Source organism: Varroa destructor, unplaced genomic scaffold, assembly GCF_002443255.2.
Source record: "Varroa destructor unplaced genomic scaffold, Vdes_3.0 BEIS01000001.1, whole genome shotgun sequence".
Classification (NCBI taxonomy): Eukaryota; Metazoa; Arthropoda; class Arachnida; order Mesostigmata; family Varroidae; genus Varroa; species Varroa destructor.
In genome coordinates, this window is record NW_019211454.1 from 25,579,919 (window position 1) to 25,598,204 (window position 18,286).

The 18,286-nt window shown below is 40.1% G+C and overlaps 1 protein-coding gene and 1 long non-coding RNA gene across 6 annotated transcripts in view; one reads left to right on the plus strand and one right to left on the minus strand.

Annotated features, from left to right (window-relative positions):
* The window catches only part of LOC111251060 (uncharacterized), a 145,744-nt gene that overhangs the window by 105,420 nt on the left and 22,038 nt on the right, over positions 1-18,286 (minus strand). The window lies entirely within an intron of this gene.
* Positions 11,180-18,286, plus strand: part of LOC111251106 (uncharacterized) — a 33,744-nt gene continuing 26,637 nt past the window's right edge. The window contains exon 1 of the long non-coding RNA XR_015319136.1: positions 11,180-11,289. This is a non-coding gene — a long non-coding RNA (uncharacterized LOC111251106). The remainder of the gene's footprint in view (positions 11,290-18,286) is intronic.

Consider the following 18,286-nt stretch of genomic DNA (forward strand, 5'->3'; position numbering starts at 1 on the left):
CCCGTTCTAATTTTGACAATGAATTAAAAATATGAGCGCATTTCACAGTTGCACAGGCACGGCAAAAATATGAAGGCACCTTCTTTTTTTTGCTACTTTTAACTCTTGGGTACAAAATGGTGCATCCAAAGAGTGACGGAAACTTTTATCACCTTTTAAAGCGCTTGAACAGGTTCCAACTTTCCCTTGCAGATTGTATACTAAACTGGTTTGGATCGAGCGTAAGTTTATTTGGATAACTCGAGGTAGACTTCATAAAATCTTGTTTTTACAGGCCTAGTTACGGCGGAACAATTACTCTACAGAAACTTTCGCTAGTCTGTCACGATTCCAACTGTCATATGGTTTCGATAGAAGTTTAGAGAGTGAAAAGTACTTGTTACCACTGCCTTTTTTTAGCATTATCAAGAGGGAAGCCTCTCTGACCAAACGTATATATTACAAACGTATAAAGAATAGTACGTTTACTGATAAAAAAGAAGAGTGTTACTTCTAATGAAAGACGTAAAAAACTAGACGAGCCGACTCATTAGGAGTATCTCGTTGTGAAAAGAGGAGAGAGAAATCTTTCACCGCTAATTACGTGGCCAATCCAATTAGATTTATCGGGCCGGTACCCCTAGAGTATCGTCGGAGCCTCACACTGGTTTCTGGGGGGCTTATGGTCACTGCCACCCTTGAGAGGGCCATGCCGGCCAGAATCCTCCTCGAAGCCATTCTGGTTTGACCTGCAAAGGAAATAAGCCGTCGGGGAAGATCGGGTTTGGCTATTGGTCTTACAATCCCGGCCCGTAGCCGCTTGACCAGCACCGTTTTCTCTAATGCTCACTATTCCACCACAGACTATTAGAAACGGAATTTAGGATTGCATAACGGCCCAAAAATCCTATTAAGTATTCTCTACAGTAAAGTTGAAAAGACTACCTATCTTTTTTTACTTAAAATCAATTTGAGAAATGGACGATTTGTTGAAGAATCAGCTAAGTGTCCGTGCAGAAATGATATGTCGAATGGAAGATAGACGTCAGGCTTAGAACCCGTTTAGGCAGTTCGAAGTGATCCATAGAGTGTTGTCATACATAAGACTCACGATAAGGTATACGAAGGTCCTATCTCTGCAGCGTGTATCTAGAATAACGATACGAAGCACTAGGACGAAACTGTCCGAGTACATATTGCTGACAGTTCCAGTAGACTGTTTTAACGAGGCACTACTACAAACTCCCAGAGTACTATTATAATCTTGTCGGACAATTCTGCTCTATAATCCTAATGGGCGTTGGGACCACTCATTCTGGGCAACCAACGAGGCGACCAGACGACATGAGAGGTGACTCAGTCGGTCGGTCTATCGATCAAAAATGCTGTATTATATGAATGCCCACGGGAACGTATAGAACAATCGTAACTTGCTAAATAATGACGCCATAGCAAGACTTGCCTGTTCGTTTGCAAGTTAAGTACGCTATTTATCGCAGAGCTGATAATTCTAAACATGAATGGTAACCCTGTAAGTGTGTAACTGAAGTTCAACATGCGGGTGAAGCATCAATATTTAGACGTTGCATTTTTCAGTAGTATTTGCAGTGGATTGCTACTTTTTCATACACGAGAATGGCAAACTATTCTATTACCATGATATATCTACCAATGTAATTTTTCAAAAGGAACATAATATTATTAGTGTGTTGTGGGGCAACAATGCCAGCCGTGCGCTAGATGCCTGTAGGGGGTTCCTTTTGTAACGGGATCAGATTTCTACGAATCGATAACTTCCCACTGGGAATAATATTTCAAGTCCCGAATCGCGCGTAAATGGTGGGCGTGGCTAACACCTCATTGTGAATTAACAGAGCCATTTCGAAAGATTACGCTCGATTGTTTTTATTAGATTTAATTGCATCCATCGGTTATAAACTTGTGAGCAATGTAAGAACTTCGTTGGAGCATAATTCGCTTTTTTGCCAGACGTCTAACAAAGAGCTTCACCTTACTTCAATGTACATAAAGTCTGCAGACGGTCCCGCAAAAAGAAATCGGGACCTATTTTAGTTATCGACTAACCCATCAAAACAGGTGGCGTTCAACGCATATAGTACCACCTATTGAAATGAGTCCATTACAACTAAATAGGAAAAGCGTCCGGCTCCTTGCGCTATCAAACTTCGATAGTATGGCGGGCTCACGATGCTTCACGAAAGCGACTTCGGACGGAGATAAGCAGAATGCCTTCGCATATCTACCTTTCGTTAAATTTTGTCATCTGGTTACTTGAACAGCGTTCAGCAAGTGGGACCCTTTAGTCTCAGAATTAAATCGCATTATAATATGAAGCAGATGAAAATGATTTCCGTCACTGTCACTAGTTAATTTATAACTAGAACACTACTCTTAATAATATACAGGAATTATCTAGTCGTATACCCCGACAAAACATATCATGATCGGATAATAGTCGACGGATAACACATTCTCAGCTATTGTACGTTAGTGGTGACAGATTTGAGCGACATAAAAAGATACACTTCTCCATACAATCCACCCGGACGGTACTCGAATTTGTTATGAGATGTGGTATTCTCTCTCAGAATTGTTGTCACATTTACATATGATAATTTTACAAACAGTAATTCATTTTACAAAAAAAAAAAAAAAAAAAAACGATTTAAGGTAACAGAGCGAATAACACTTTCGGAAATTCAAATCAAGACGTCAACGCCATGGAGCTACCTTTAAACTAAGCGAAACAGTTAACCCACATAATTGCACTTACTGGGTCTAATTGTAAATCTACACGCTACGCAGGAGTACCATGTAAACTTACCGGGAGGTACAGTGTGGCGCAGCATTTGAAATGAAGAATTAATTAGACCATTGTTTTGATAGTACAATGACTAGTGTCAAGTACTTGAATGTACTGCAAGAATTTTTTACCATGCGCTCGGAAGGACTTTGCTGTGGATGGCGAAGTTTATTTCCGCTAAGGCGGAGCACCTATCGTTGTCGTAAATGGATATACGGATGGGTTAGACCCACAGATGTTATTGAATACCGTACCTATTGCCTCGACTTGACGTGAAAAGTCTTCTTCTTATTGGGATACTTTAGATGCAAAATGTACGTCAGAACAGCAATGACATCGGTAAACTTGGAAGTACTACTGAGAAACAATGTGCCACATTACCAAATGAACTTCGTAGATAAATAACTCACCGTTATCAGCAATGTGTTGACCAAAATGATAACAATTATGAGTGTGTGGTAAAAGGCAAAGTTATATATTTAATGTGAAATCTTGTGTAATCAACGTAAGTAATATATGGATCAAAGCTGAAGCTTTGTTCTTAAAAACTATGTAAACATTTTCTGGGGATACGCCGTCTGTAGGGAACAAACTCATGAAGGAATTTTTATTTTATTAAAAGATCCATGTGCTGCCTGAAGAGAAGCAAACATCCATTGAAGGCCTTTTCCATCATAAATGTTGACAATTTGACACTTGTTTCAATTCACTATATTATATCTGGTTACTCAGTCCAAATCAATTATGGATGGCTTGAAATAAGTTCCCCTAACTATGAGGCGTTTTAATATCGCTAAGGCGCTGATATCGCTAAAGGCAGCATGTCCGGTGTTTGGTTCTATTTATTGTTAAAGGCAGTCCAGTTTGTGTTGCCAATAATAAGCGTCTACAGTAATTTAGGATGAAAGAAATGTTTGATTTGATAGCTAAAGACATTCAGGAATTTTGTCCTAAGCCACGGTTTCCTTTTACTGTGCACCCTATAAATTTTCCAAGAGCCTTAGCTAAGTGCGTTACGAGATAAAATGAACGTTGCTTGACAAAAATTTGTCATGTGAAAGATAACCTATGGCCGCATTTATGCTAGCAATTAACTGTCAACGATAATTAGCGATAGATAATAGAATAAATAGCGAGTAATCTAATGTATATCCCTATAAAAGAGATCATCATAGTTGTCTGTCAATAAATAATATACTTCCATTTTCGATGTTTAACCACCATTTAAATAAAATCAAAAAAAAACACATTGTGCTTTATCATCGAACAAAGAACACCTCAAAAATTAAGGATCGATTGGGGTGGCATCTGATGAAGGCTGGCAAACTAATCTTGTACGAGTTACATAACACCAAACCCAATATTATGAGTGTACGTTTGCCAAGGGCAAGAGTATGTGGGTCGTATTAGGTGCCAAACAGTCAATGGACCGTACATATTGGAACGTATAGCGAACGATAGCTCGAAGCAGGTTAAAGGCTTCATTTAATCCGGAGAAGCATGTCACGTCAACAGTTTATGCAAATCTGTAACTACAAAAGATACATATTGCAATGCTGAATTCTCGTATTTGATCATGTTCATGCGGATTCCGTAGATTTCACGAGACCTTTTTGAGCTCAGGGCTTATTTGGAGGCTGCACCAACGGTGAGAGAAGTCTTCTTTGTTGCGTAAACCTTGCTTGTGTACTGGCCTATTCTGGTAAACAGTTTTTCTAGTATATAAAAAAATATGCTTATAATATAATTTTCGGTCATGAACGAATGTTGAAAATTCAGGTCCATGAAGGCTTCGCACGCTCGCTGAAGTGACTCAATAGCACCTAAAGTTGGGTTGGATCATGTCAAATGCGAAAATCTGAAAGGATGCACACAATGGGTAAAGAAAACTCTGTGCTACAAATCACGGGAGAATTTGTCAGCTACTGTGACATACTAAGACAGGGCAAGATGAGAAAACCGTCCGGATCGAACTAACCTTTTTCCCAATATTCCCAAAATGCAATGTTTGCCATTTCTTTGATTGGCCAAACTGGTAACAATGGCCGTCTACCGCACTTTCAGGGCAATTTGCTATTTTTTTTTATAGAAGAAAATATCCAGTTTGTTATATCAGTTATGCAAACACAGTGATTTCGTAATTCTTTCGAGTTTGCAATACGGTGATTGTTTCAATTAGTAATTCAAAGAATGGATAAATAAAGAAGTATTATTACATGTTTATATATATTTGGTTGTAAGAATTCAAACTTAACATCAGTACATACGATTCCGAACGAATTTCGATTAGGTACGTTTTGGGAATAACGTATCAAAAGAGAATCAACGGAAGTAGTTTTTTTCTTTTTTTTTTTTTTACAACAATCTTTTGCGTGATACCTAATTCATTACTCAAACTTAGTAGATAAAGATATGTTTCTACCTTTTAGAATTGGAAACGAAAATCACGTTCAGTATTAAGGGATGTAACACGTAGGCTCGAACTTGTTCTGTTCTTTTCCTTTACCAGGCCGTCGTAGGAAATCGGGTCATTCAGACGGGTCGGCTTCACGTAACGTGCGCTTATACGTTCGTAGGGTTGTTCAAGCACGGTTTATCTTTACGGTAGCCGTTTAGACTGACCAGCAGGTATACTATAGCGTAACTAGCTCCATATTTCATCATGAAAACGTGCGTGCTGCTACCTATGGTTAAGCGAAGCAAGATAGATCTTTCGCCGTATATTGCTGTACGTATTTCGTATCGGTAGTCAGAATAGACTACCGATACGAAAAACTGAAGGTACCACTATCGCTTAAATTGATTATTAAAATAGTACCTTTTCACGGCGATCGTCTGAGAGTCAAGCCTCCATTAAATTTACTAGGAACATTTCATGGAACGATGTGCATATTTAAAGGACTGTTTCGGTTCAGCCTGCATTTTTCTGACCCAGATCCGTTCTGCCCATCGATACGATGAATAATTATAAAATCAGTATCATTTTCATCATTCTATCTGTCACACCATTACCGCTACCGAGTTTTCACTAAGGAGCTATGTGACTCAATAAAAGATGAGTAATCGTAAAGGTAGCATTTGGCATTTATTCTTAATATTTCCAACGATTTGATTACTTCAATGCTCCATATGTTTTTGCACATCTGAGTACCAGTTCTAGTGCAGCAGTAAAATAACTCGTCTAGGGGTACCTTTGCTTCGTAAAAAGCTTCAGACGACTTCGGCGCCCAGACGCTGCGCCAATATAGCCATTATTCCCCTCTCTTTCGTCTCTTCAGACGCAACCAAATGATATTGAATGATCGCTGGCGTTGTGCTTCGACCGAAGCCACTCAAAGGCACGCGTTTATTGCCACTGTCCATCGATGCTAGCTCATTGATTGCTGCCCAGAAGGAAGAACTGAAGGAGTCCCACTCATCAATTTGCCCGCACACAATGCATCCAACGAACTCAGAACGACAATAATTTCACTTCATTTGTATACGATGAATATACGAGTACACTCGATGTCGGGCGTGCATCGAGATATATGATGCCGAAGCACAGTAGAATAAGCCAAGAAAGCAACAGTTCCGAAGACACCAAGTAGTACTCCTAGTTCATTATGTGAAAACATGGCATAGACGATGCCCTGCCAAAAAAGCGGGCGGACATTGCCAACAGGAATACGGAAATAGCAAATTTCAAATTGAGATTCTAACAATCTCGACATAATTTAGGTAAAATTGCAATCGAAATAAACAAGTACAATCGTTCACAAATCTTCACGCAGTACGACGTTCTACATGAGAGAGAACGTGCGTCGTACAGCACGATCTTCATTCGTGTACGATTGGAAGCACGTTTTATATGAGTATGATATTTTGTCATGCAGCATTTCTAGGACTTCGTCTAAGCACTAATTTTTATGCTGTGACGTATGACAGACACAATTAGCTGGTTACCTTTTCGCGTGAGTAACTGATGCGTTAGATTATATGAGTAGCTAGGAATGAATTTGGTTTTCATTGTGAAAAGGGAATTTTTGAAAAGCCCAAATTATACGCGTGGGCATGATGAGCACGTCGTCCGTAACACTATTAAGCGTTATATGTAAAAATGGTTTTCACACTACAGTGACAATGCACTGACTGTGTATCAGTTTGTCAAGTATAACTTATCGCATAAAACATCTCCTTTCTCTATGTTGCTTGCTATCACATTCGTTTTCCAGATACAGTCATACAAGACAGCATGTAAGCAAAAAGATCTAAAGTTTAACGCCTCTCTGTACGTGGTTTTTTGCAAGAATAATCTGCAGCCTCCAAATGTAAAAAAATGATTGCTCAATGAACAATTTCGCATCTACCACAACTAAGATCAAAAAAAGAGAAAGGCGTCAATGCCCTCAAAACGTGGGTAAATTGGCGGAATATGTGGGCAAGCGAATCAATTAAAAAGTCCCGTGAAGTGTTTTTTTTTTTTGTTAATTAAAAGTAGATTATCGGCTATCTAGTTATCTGAGTAAACCGGCGAACTCCGAACGTGTGTGTCTCGATTTGACCTACACCCAATGCAAGTGACCATAATACGACAATATCTATAATTTAGTTTATTGATTGAACTATGGAACTGCAATTTCTACAGCGCAACGCTGAAGTAAAACCAACAACAAAAAGAGTGTCGCACTTACGTCCCGATATATAATTCCCGGTATCGTCGTTGATTGTGTAACAGTGGTACTTACGAACACTATTTGTATACTTCAGCAACAGATAGTTTATGTATGTATGTTTTCAATTCTTGCGTAAATTTATTTGGCGGGGAATACATAAGTTAACTCTTACAGAATATGGCTTTCAGTGCACCATTTCGTATGATCTCAGCCCAATGAAATGTTCTTTCGATAGCCATCTCCCCTTTACTAATCGATACTGATCATTGCACCGCCTCTTATGTAAGGTGAGACCAATCCACGTAAGTCAGTATTGCGGTAATTACATAAAAATCAAACTCTATCTTATTGAATCCTGAAAGATCAAGTCGAAGCAATTGGTATTCTAAGGCAACAAAAAACTGGGTCCCATCAAGAATAATCTGTTGCGTTTGGCATGTATAATTGGCACAAAATGTAAAGGGGGACGAATCAAAAAAATCCCGTTGTTAGAACGTGAAACACGGTATAAGTGAGATACACGTGGCAAAACGACGATTCATGCGTACGTGCGTACATGCTCATCCAGACACGTGCATTTTTCTTTTTCAGGCTTTTTTACCGAATAACTTTTGAAACATAATTCAAACTAAAAATAATTTACTAATGCCACTTGTCACTTGCGCTCAAATATTTATGAAGGCGCATTGGATTGTGGACAAGCTACATTCTGCTACTCTTGCTATTTCATTACGACGATGCTGGCTCGATTGTGAATTAATAAATAGAGAATATTACAGATCAGAAAGTATTATACTCCAAAAGCTGAGGAGTATATTTTATTTATATTGAGCGCTCGGTTACTCAACGGTCCAACTATCTTCCCTGAAGTGCGTACTAACTGGGTTTACGGTCATGTTTAAAAAGTCATAAAGACAACAGCGGACCATCGTCCAGGTGCAAATTTAAGCGTATGCGCGTTTCGCTACGGACTTTCTCTGCTTCGAAATTGGTAGGGTTGGCGGTTAAAAACATGGACGGACCTTTTTCTGCTTTTTTTTTGACCATCTACGTTTTTCCTTCTGTTATCTAAGGCCCTAAACCCTTACCCTAAGCCCTTCCTATGCCGTATCCTGGCGGGCAGAAGCCTTCAAAACAGGAACGGTTTCCTTTCTATTCCTTTTGCGCCTGTTGGCGCATCTGACTGTGAAGTTTCGTGCTCGGCCGCTGTCATCACTACATAGGAGCCTTTCAGAGTTCCAATGCTCTCAACTTGCTCCTGTTTGGTGGCTGTAGCTCAAACAAGACCGGCAGTTGAAGGAGCAGCCGCAATGGTTGACTGCGCCGATGCTGCCTGTTCTGCTCTCTGCACCGTACAATCGGCTTCCAACTAAGAAGTTGCATCCTCATAGTCAGCCCCTTCATTCTCACTTTCATGGCTATCGTCACCAAACAGAAAACAATGCAGAGAACCTCTCTGTGTATTCGGTCCGTTAAATAGCCGGAAGCGGGTACTTCTAATATCGATTTCGGCCTTGCAGTTGTTGTCCTGTATACGGGGACTGGTGATATGGGCAGGCTACAAATCTAGAGGTACTTGCTATTGACAGTGAAGCGTACGAAAAGTCCTGAGAGCGGAGTGCGAGCAGCAGCAGAAACATCAAGATTTACAAAGGTGTTGACACCCATGATGCCGGCCAAGGACCATAGTATACGCATATCATACATACCCAAATTCCTTCATTGTATGAGGTCTGCTGATGGGAGTGAGGCAGGAGCGGAGAGAACGCTATGACGTTAGTAAAAGCCTGGTGATTCGCGGATGGTAAGGGTGTCTGTGAGTTCGCCAGTGGATGAGCATGCGTACGAGCACGCTGCATACTGGAGACCAACGCCCGTCGACAGTTTACTATCGTAGGCAGTGTTGGAGGTGACTTTAGGCTACGTTAAAAGAGCAAACAAATCAAACTGGTGGACGAAAAACGATAGAGTGTTTTCGACAGCGCAACGAAAAACACATTTGCCATGCTAAAACGAAAGGAAGAAAAAGCTACTTTCTATCGAATAATAATGCACCGAGAAAAGCAGATGCAATTGAGGAAAAGGCAATGACTAGATACGAAATAGAAGCAGGTGTAGCGAAGAAAGGACAGCAAGCGCGAAAAGGACTAAAAAAGAAACGACTCGATCTCTCTGAGAGAATCCCTCTTTAAGCACTGCCACGCCTTGCTTCTCCCTCGTAGGATCGTTTTTTCACGCAGATATTCGGGCATGCTATATACGCACAGTAGGGCATGCGGTGTGCTCTTTGCTTCCTCTTCGCCCCGCTCCTTATCCCACGTTCGGGACCGACTGTCGTCCCGCATTAGACTATTGCTCATCTAACTAGCAGATGAAATGGCAAGCAAATAGCAAGCAGGCCATCCATGGAAAGCCCCCTCTGGCCCTTTTGCAGTGGCGCGGCTAACATCTCATATACTATTTCTGATACCAAAACCTCTCGTTCTTACATTTTCCGAGACCTTCCGGACCCAGTTACTTCTGTGAGCCTTCTTTCTAACCCCTAGGGGATAACAAAAAGCCTTTGCTACCGTACGCACTGTACTGAACGAAAACCCATTGGTAAAAATGCAACGCCAGTAAAAGACGAGTAGCGAACTAGTAAGTGATGAAAAAAAGAACAAAGAAGAGTACGATGAAGACAATGACGGCTGGTAAATAGCAAACTTGTTCTTAACTGCGGCGACTCTTAGACGCAATAAACTTGCTAGTTAGCAATTATAGCAACATAGCAATAACTCTATGTCAATGCTAATGTTCCTATCTATATTTACGCATCCCCTGAGCAGTTGTGTAAGTATCTAGTGTAGAAAATCGCTTATCTCAACGACGTCCACAAGTTCTGCCCCTGGTTTCGCCATTGGGCGAACCCAAAATACACTCAGTTGTTAAATATTTATCAACGATTTACGTGTGCCTCTTATGCAATGACCATCCTCTCTAATATTATATTTTTATTGTTCAGCCTATGATGAATAGTGATGCTACGGTTTTTTGTTCACCGATGCATAATGACCCACTCCTAACGGAAACGAACAGGTATCATCTGATTCACCGTAAAACTGTGAAGACCGTGAAATTCCTTACATTCTGTTTAATTGTCCCTTTGTTATTACTTCATGCACATTTTCTGCCTACACAGCTATAGGCCGGCACGTGCAAAAAACGCACTATATTCTAGATTACCTAGATTAGCTGGTCATGCTATTTGACTCGGAGAACAATACATACACAGTTACGCATCTGCACATAGCCATCCATATATTAATACAAGACTCAGTCATCATTGTGGTAAAAAGTACCAGTTCCCGAAGCTTGGCAGGCCTCAGAATCTATAGGAGAAGTTAGAAAAAGAGGTTTACCAAGCTACAATTACAATCTTCCAAAATGGGCCTTGCGCAGTGCCTCTGCGATCTTTCTCCATGGCTTGCCTCGAAGCCAGTGACTGAGGGCCAGCGAATTCAGAATAGAGGTTTAAACTACACCAAAATAGAGTTGCGGAGAGGTTGGTAGATTCGAGTCTGCTGGATGGAGAAAATGCCACGCGTTTATTGCCCGTCTATATTTCCGCATATCTTAACCCGTCGTTTCTTTGCTCATAGTTGTAATAACACATCGTTTTAATATGTTTACGTGTCTTTATAAACCTTTACAGGCGTTCACAGTTCAGCGGGACGATCAAAGAGGCAATGGTCAACAGCCAAATCTGTTGGACTTCTCCTCAATAATAAGAACTGGAATTACGAAACGTTTTTCAAAAATTCCAAGGTTAAAGCCAGCTACGGACAAAAGGTAAGAAATCTCTATAAACTCCTAATATGTAGATATTTTTTCATTATAGCCGTAATATACTTGCTTTAAGTACCATAAACGTTTGCGTTTTTTCTCAACTCCGAAACAGTATGTATTGAGGCAGCTAAGAAGACATCTCGCTACGACACATTCAGCTTTGCTTTCAACGTCAGATTTTATCCGCCACGCAAAAGCTACCAGCCAAAATCATTGGATCTGTCACTGCTAGCTATTTTATAATCCTGCTGTCTGGCAAGTATTAAAAGGATGATCAAATGGACACGGTCTATAATTTACGACGTTATCTGCAAGGGTCGAGTATCGACATTAATTGTGTCAAGGCCTTGAGGGGTCGTGACGCATCCACTGTACCATTCTTTTCACGGCAAGGACCCAGTATTTACGACCACGACTTTTAGGTACCGGTCGGTGTGAATATGACCAGGCCGTTGGCTGTTGTTCTGATAGACACGAACTCAGAAAGTTCTTGTACCCCAGTACGCAAGAAGTTAGCGGGAACATGTCGCCTTCCACACCTTCTTAGCTTGACGCGCACTGGTACAATAAAGGCATACCTAACCTTAACTGGAAAATTCACTTAAACCGACATCTATTACAACCGTCAGTTTTTGGCATTTATGAAGTGCAAGTTTGCTGGTCACGCGATATATCAAACAGCCAGATAGCTACTGACACAAACACACACACGATCTCAAGCACGGAAACATGCATCATCAGGTGGCTGATAGTGCCGCTTCAGTTAGCGATGTTTTACGCTGCGGGCGTCGCTTTGGTCTATTTGATAGACTAAACGGCACCTAGTTGCGCATGTAAAGCTTCCCCCGCTCCTCCGATGGAGTTTATAGTTTGTTATTATAGGCAGAAGTTTATAGTCATCACATAAATAGCAGGATGGGAACAAATACATCTACCTTAATTAGGTCTGACACATTTGTACAAAAGTGGCCTCAAACATACATTCATCGTGAAAAAAAGCACTAAGAAAATTACGCGCCATTTTAAGCTCCAGAATTTATGACTGAGTCGTGCATCGCACAGAAGTGAAGCACTAAAAAAAATGAATGTTTTCGTTCCGGACGTTTACATGAGGACAGAACAATCTGGAGTTATAATATTCAACTTTAAGCAAAATGATAGCACAAGATAGAACTAAGAACAGGACAATATAGAAGGAATAATACGTCACGAACTCTCTGTACAATTTTTCGTCTCCTGGATATATATCCATTACACAGCCCCATGCTGACAAGTCATTATTGGTGACTGGACAAAAACGGGCTCATTTCAGGTACGATAAAGACACACAAAAGCACAGCTATTACAGGATGGATTTCCAGAATGGTTTCTGGAAATGTTGTCATTTTTTCCGCATCATCCCACAGAATGTGTACGGCTCTTACTGCTGTTGCTCGTGCTGGTATTTGAGCTACCATTACAGCTTCTGCTTGAACATACGCACGATAGTAGAAACACCCGGTTCGAGCTGCCTCCCTCACCGATTGATGAGACTGTCGCTATCGTGGGAACTGCGGCCACCTGTTGTCAGCGGCCACCATTTCAATGGTGATACTGCGATAAAGCATCGCCGTCGCGAATGTGACCATTAGAACGAGTCCATGAGTATCTGCAGCTATTCAACTCAACACTGGACTGCGGAATTTGCTCGATCGAAGAACCAGCTTCGTTAAATGGGCATCGCGAAATTCCCTAGTTTTTGTATTGGCGCACGTAGGAAATACAGCGACCAACTACTTCTTTAGACAACACGCTCCCTAGTTAATACAAAGAGAGGCTTCAAGGACAAATGAAAAAAAGCTCTTTTCTAAGAAAAACATAGCAATGCACTACCTTTAAGCACGCAAAGCTTAGTGTCAATCATCTCAAAAACAGCAGATATTCTCTACTAGAAAAAACAATTGGAAAAACATGAATTGTCAAAAAAAAAAAGTCATATTGCAAAGTAAATATGCATTATAGAGAAAAGTATTGTGAAAAACCTTGTTTATGCTGGTGCATATTGCATACAGATAGGGGGGCTCCTTCTAGGGTAGATCAGCTGCTGTTTATTATTAAAGACTGCTAACTTTCCTACTGGCAGTAATGGTCGCGCGATGCTATCGTCCCCTACTGCATACAAACGGCCACAACAGAGACGCTGGTTACGGCTGTTAGCCTGCCGTTGATCTCTGGTGATCAGGTTGATGAAACTGAGAAATGGTAAAAGCGCACACTGGGTGGAAAGGCCAATCAACGTTTTAATTGTCCACCGTTTCTACTATTGTCCCTTTCCGTTTATCGTTGTCCATACATGACGATTAGACGTCAATCAGCCAAGGAGTACGTTGCCAGCCCTTGAGTGCCTACGACTTAGTAGAGAAGCTCCTACATCCGCAACATTTGTTCTGTCGTTTAGCACATTATCCAGGCGTATAGACGCTAATAAGAGTAATCTAACTAGACAGGTATGATAGTAGATCGTACTCGTATGTAAAAAAAATCCAAAAAACACAAGTATCCACAGGGTCCTTTTAGTAGAGGCTAAAGTGAACCGCTTGTGAAGAGCAAGGCAAAAAATAGCTGCTGGAGGACTTGGCGGTTCGTTCCCCATAGGCCTATGTGATTTAATATAGCTACCTGCTATTAACAACATGTGATGTATACCCAGTATGCATCTCGGCCCCAATGGAATTACAGTGATAGAGTGTGCAGCGGTATCTCTGCAGTGTGCGCATTTCCCACACATACGTAACAACATAGCAGCCGAAGTGGGCATTTTATGTCTGAAGTATTTAAATAAATTGCTTATCTCCCTTGAACGCTTGTATTAACCGGAAACATACACTGAAGCGACCTACTTCAAACTTGGTAAAATTAGAAATACGACGAAAAAAATATATACATATATATATATATATATATATATATATATATAATGGGTAGACACTGATAGGCATTTTTAACTATTCATGGGAAGTTTCAATTCATATCAGCTATTCTGCACCACATTGAACATTCCCAATACTACGAAATAATATATAAAGAACAATTGTTTCATCACAGTATAGAAACAATAGTTACATTGTTGACGGAAGCTAAATATCTATTTAATTCATTTCAACCAGCATTAGTACAGGTAGCCATCCCCATTTCAAAAAAACCGGCACGACGATTTCACTTATCAATATGATTACGATTTTCAAAAATATAAATAGGTATAAACAATTTGAGAAAAACACAAACAGGCTTAGAGAACCTCAATTTAAAAACACTGTTTCTGAAAGGTCATCTAAATCTGAAGCTTAATAGTAACGTTTGTTTATAGAAAATGTGTATTAAGCCACCTAATCGGTGATCGAGATCAGCCACACAAATAGTACACACTAATATATCACCGATCACCTGCAAATTACGTTATTCGGGTATTAGAAATGTCTAGCAAATGGTAAATAAGTACACAACATAAGCTGAAACGGCGATTGTTTTCTCTTTGTATTGTCTCTGCTCAAGCGGGTACTATATACTTATTCAGTAAATGAGATGGTGTCATATGGCTTGCCAAATGTAAAAAGTTCTCCGCACAAATTAAGTCTGATACATCCTTGATAACAGTATGGTGTTTGTTAGCGACTGAGTCTCGATTTAAGCGGTTGGCACCCAGGAGGAGACAATATGGATCTTGTCCGGCTTCGAGAGATTTTGTTGTTTGAACGGAGTACCTGGTAGACCGACCGTTCTCCCGAGACGTCCTTAGTGAAGTCTAAGTGTGGGACTACCCTTAAATTCGAAAGACACTTCTTGCTGTTGCTGAGGGTCCGGTAGGGGAAAGCGACTGCCCACTAACATCGATACTTTGGAAGACCCTTGCAACGTTTGGATCACATATTTTATAATTTCGAAACCAAGAGCAGCTTTCGAATTTCGACTGCCATATGTGCCTAAGTTTAATAGGCAACCACTTTGCTTTTGGCCCATCTCTGGAACTGTGCTATTACGCAAAGCTCCGTTGAACTTTTAGCCTGTTTAGAACTCCCAGACTTCTAGGTGAAATCGACTCTTATTCTTACTGGTATTTTTGTGTTGTACGTTCTGGTGTTTGTATAATTCTCACATTTAACGACATACATATGTTTGATAACGGTCAGTCTAAATAGTATGATGCAATCAAACGTTGCTCGTCTATCCAGTAGGTCCTCGGCATGTGGCAACTGCTTTATAAGTGTTACTTGGATGTGCCAGAAGTTAGCTGAAACGCGCGCTGTCCTTCCTGACCAAAGCCCAGAAGCGTTCGTGATATTTTACATACTATGTTATATTAATTACTTAATGCTTGTAAAAAGGTTCGGAACATGCGAGTCGTTCGTTGGCATAAAATAGCAATAACATGGTCCATGATACGTAGGAGTGCAGTGCAGTGGCTTACGCGGTAGCTCGACATCCTGCAGAAGATCCTGAGTCCAAAAAAAGCAGTTCTAACGTTGATGAACGCTGCCTCGGTAAAACTCAGGGCTATCTGCTTCGCATACAATGGCACATGGGCTCGGCGAGAAAAAGCATGGTGCTCAGTACTCTAGTGGGGTTAAATTATTCAGCAGTGCTCTTAAACGAAGGGTACAATAAGACGAGTTACGACAACTAACAAAAAAGAGGACAAAAAAATCAACTGCCAAATGACCCCTCACTCGCCGTTTATACGGATGCATAATTTAGAAATATTGTTTATTGCCGATAAAGCTAACAATCAAGACTTCTCCAAAGACAAAGCTTTCCAAAGCCTGAAACTTCACATAACCCAAAAAGGCTGTTACTTGAACACCCATCTCGCATAACTGTGCTCAACTCGTGACGCACCCAAATAACTTAACTGTTTAATAATCTGACAATATATACGTTATCAAACTGCTGTTTCTAGTGCTCTGAGCTATTTCGGATATAATCCTGTTGTCTGGTTGTCCCACTATTTATAATAAGAATCAATATTGGCTAAATTCCATATTACTTGCACTAGCCGTGTGCACAAGCATTTGTTCATTATTATTACTTTGAATACCTGCTAATTTCGATCCATAACTTGGCAGTTTCTTATTCAAGCAGGCACAAAAACTTATTTTTCCTATATATACATATATATATATATATATGCTTGCATGAGTAGTATGGTAGCCACGAACGTGGGAACTAGTTGGTCGTGTTGCAAGACAGATAATTTTGCAAAACAAAAGGTTAAAGTAACAACATTTGTACAACGTTATCGATTGCTAGAGCTCAAATCTTTATTGCCCCCTTTCAGCGTTCTAAATAGGTGACAATTGGTAGGTTTATTCAAGCCTTGATATTACCAACTGCTACTTATTTAGAAGTTGACACAGGTTCTGTACTTGAATTTAGGCCAATTGGTAATGATCACTTGCATATACCATTATCTAACACTGTCTCTATTGCTAGTCGTATCCGTAAGACATTTTCACATGCTAAATATATTCACGAGTAACTATTAGGTGTCTTAACGAACTGGAAGTGGAACAATAAATCATTTTCAATAACTGAAACAATTTGCGTTTTCAAGCTCTGTCTAACCAAACTCGATTAGTACAGCTTGAGGCTATTGTTGTATCTCTGTAATTAGAAAAGACATGATAGGAGGAAATTTATTTTATAAACTTCTTTAAAATACTTCAGTTTTCTTTATTTAATCACACACGTTGGCCCCTTTGAAATATGCAGCATAACTAAGTTTAACTTAACAGATTATTTAGACTGGGCACGACAGAGTATTGCACCTGTTAACAGTCAAACGGGTAACGTTTTTGGCTATTAACTCAAGCTCACATCGTAGTCTACGTTCTAATCCACGCTTAGCCATAGGCGTACTATAATCGACAATAGCGGGAAGTGTTTTTAATTATCATCGTTTCAACCAGATAGAACTATACGCCCACTCTGTAACAGACACCATACACACGAAGGATTGTACTTTGTAGCAGATTTACTTATATATTTCCGAGATATAAATCTCTCGTTATATGGAGGCAGCTTAATAATCTGGTTGGACGACAATACCTTCTTATTGCCAAGGGCTAAAAACGCACGCGAACGCACACATATAGTAAGTGCACTGGCTGAAATTTTATCAACATAAAATCTTCGCATTGTAGCTTATTTTGTAAGCTCTAGCAATCTAGGTACAATTTTCGCTTCAACTTCTAGAGTCACTTAGGCCCATACGACAGCTTGGCTCTGGACTATTCGTACTCATAGGCGACCACTTTGAACATTGCATCCGTGGTCGGTTGCTTATAGCTTATCTAAAAACGATAAGATATTTGCTTATCATACAGTGTGCTTTATCAATCGAAAAAACATAGCCGGCAATTACCTACGAGTGGTAAACGTAGATGCATCGAGCATCGTTCATAGGACTCGTCCATCATAGGGTTCGTTCGAGAGCTCAGTTCTAATGATGGAGCATGCAGTTAGTTAATCTTACTTCTTTCACAGGAAAATTAGACTGCGTGTCGTTCAGGCTTCATCTGGAGGCCACAACGTTCTAAAAGGAGCATCTTAGGCCTAGGCTGTCGAAACACTCTTACTCATACCATACAAATGAATTTTCAAATAAATCGAAGTAAAACGAGCATCTGCGCTAATTAGTTGACTTCACTACATTAGGAAAGTGCAAATTGTAGTGAAAATAATTTTTTTTACTTTAGAAATTATTACATAATATCTACAAAGGCATCACTAAAAATCACTAAAATCTCTAAAAATCACTAAAAATTGCTCTGAAAAATCACAAGACTACAATTGCCCTGTTAAGATGCTCATGATCTAATCTGTTACCGCGTTAAGCATAAGAAAATATCAATGAAATTGTGCGGAACACGTCCACCTGAGCCAAGTGTCTGGAATCAGCATTTAAATGGAGTCCTAAGTGGCAAAAACATTTTTCCGCCCTTAGAACCGAGTACGTTGTTATCTC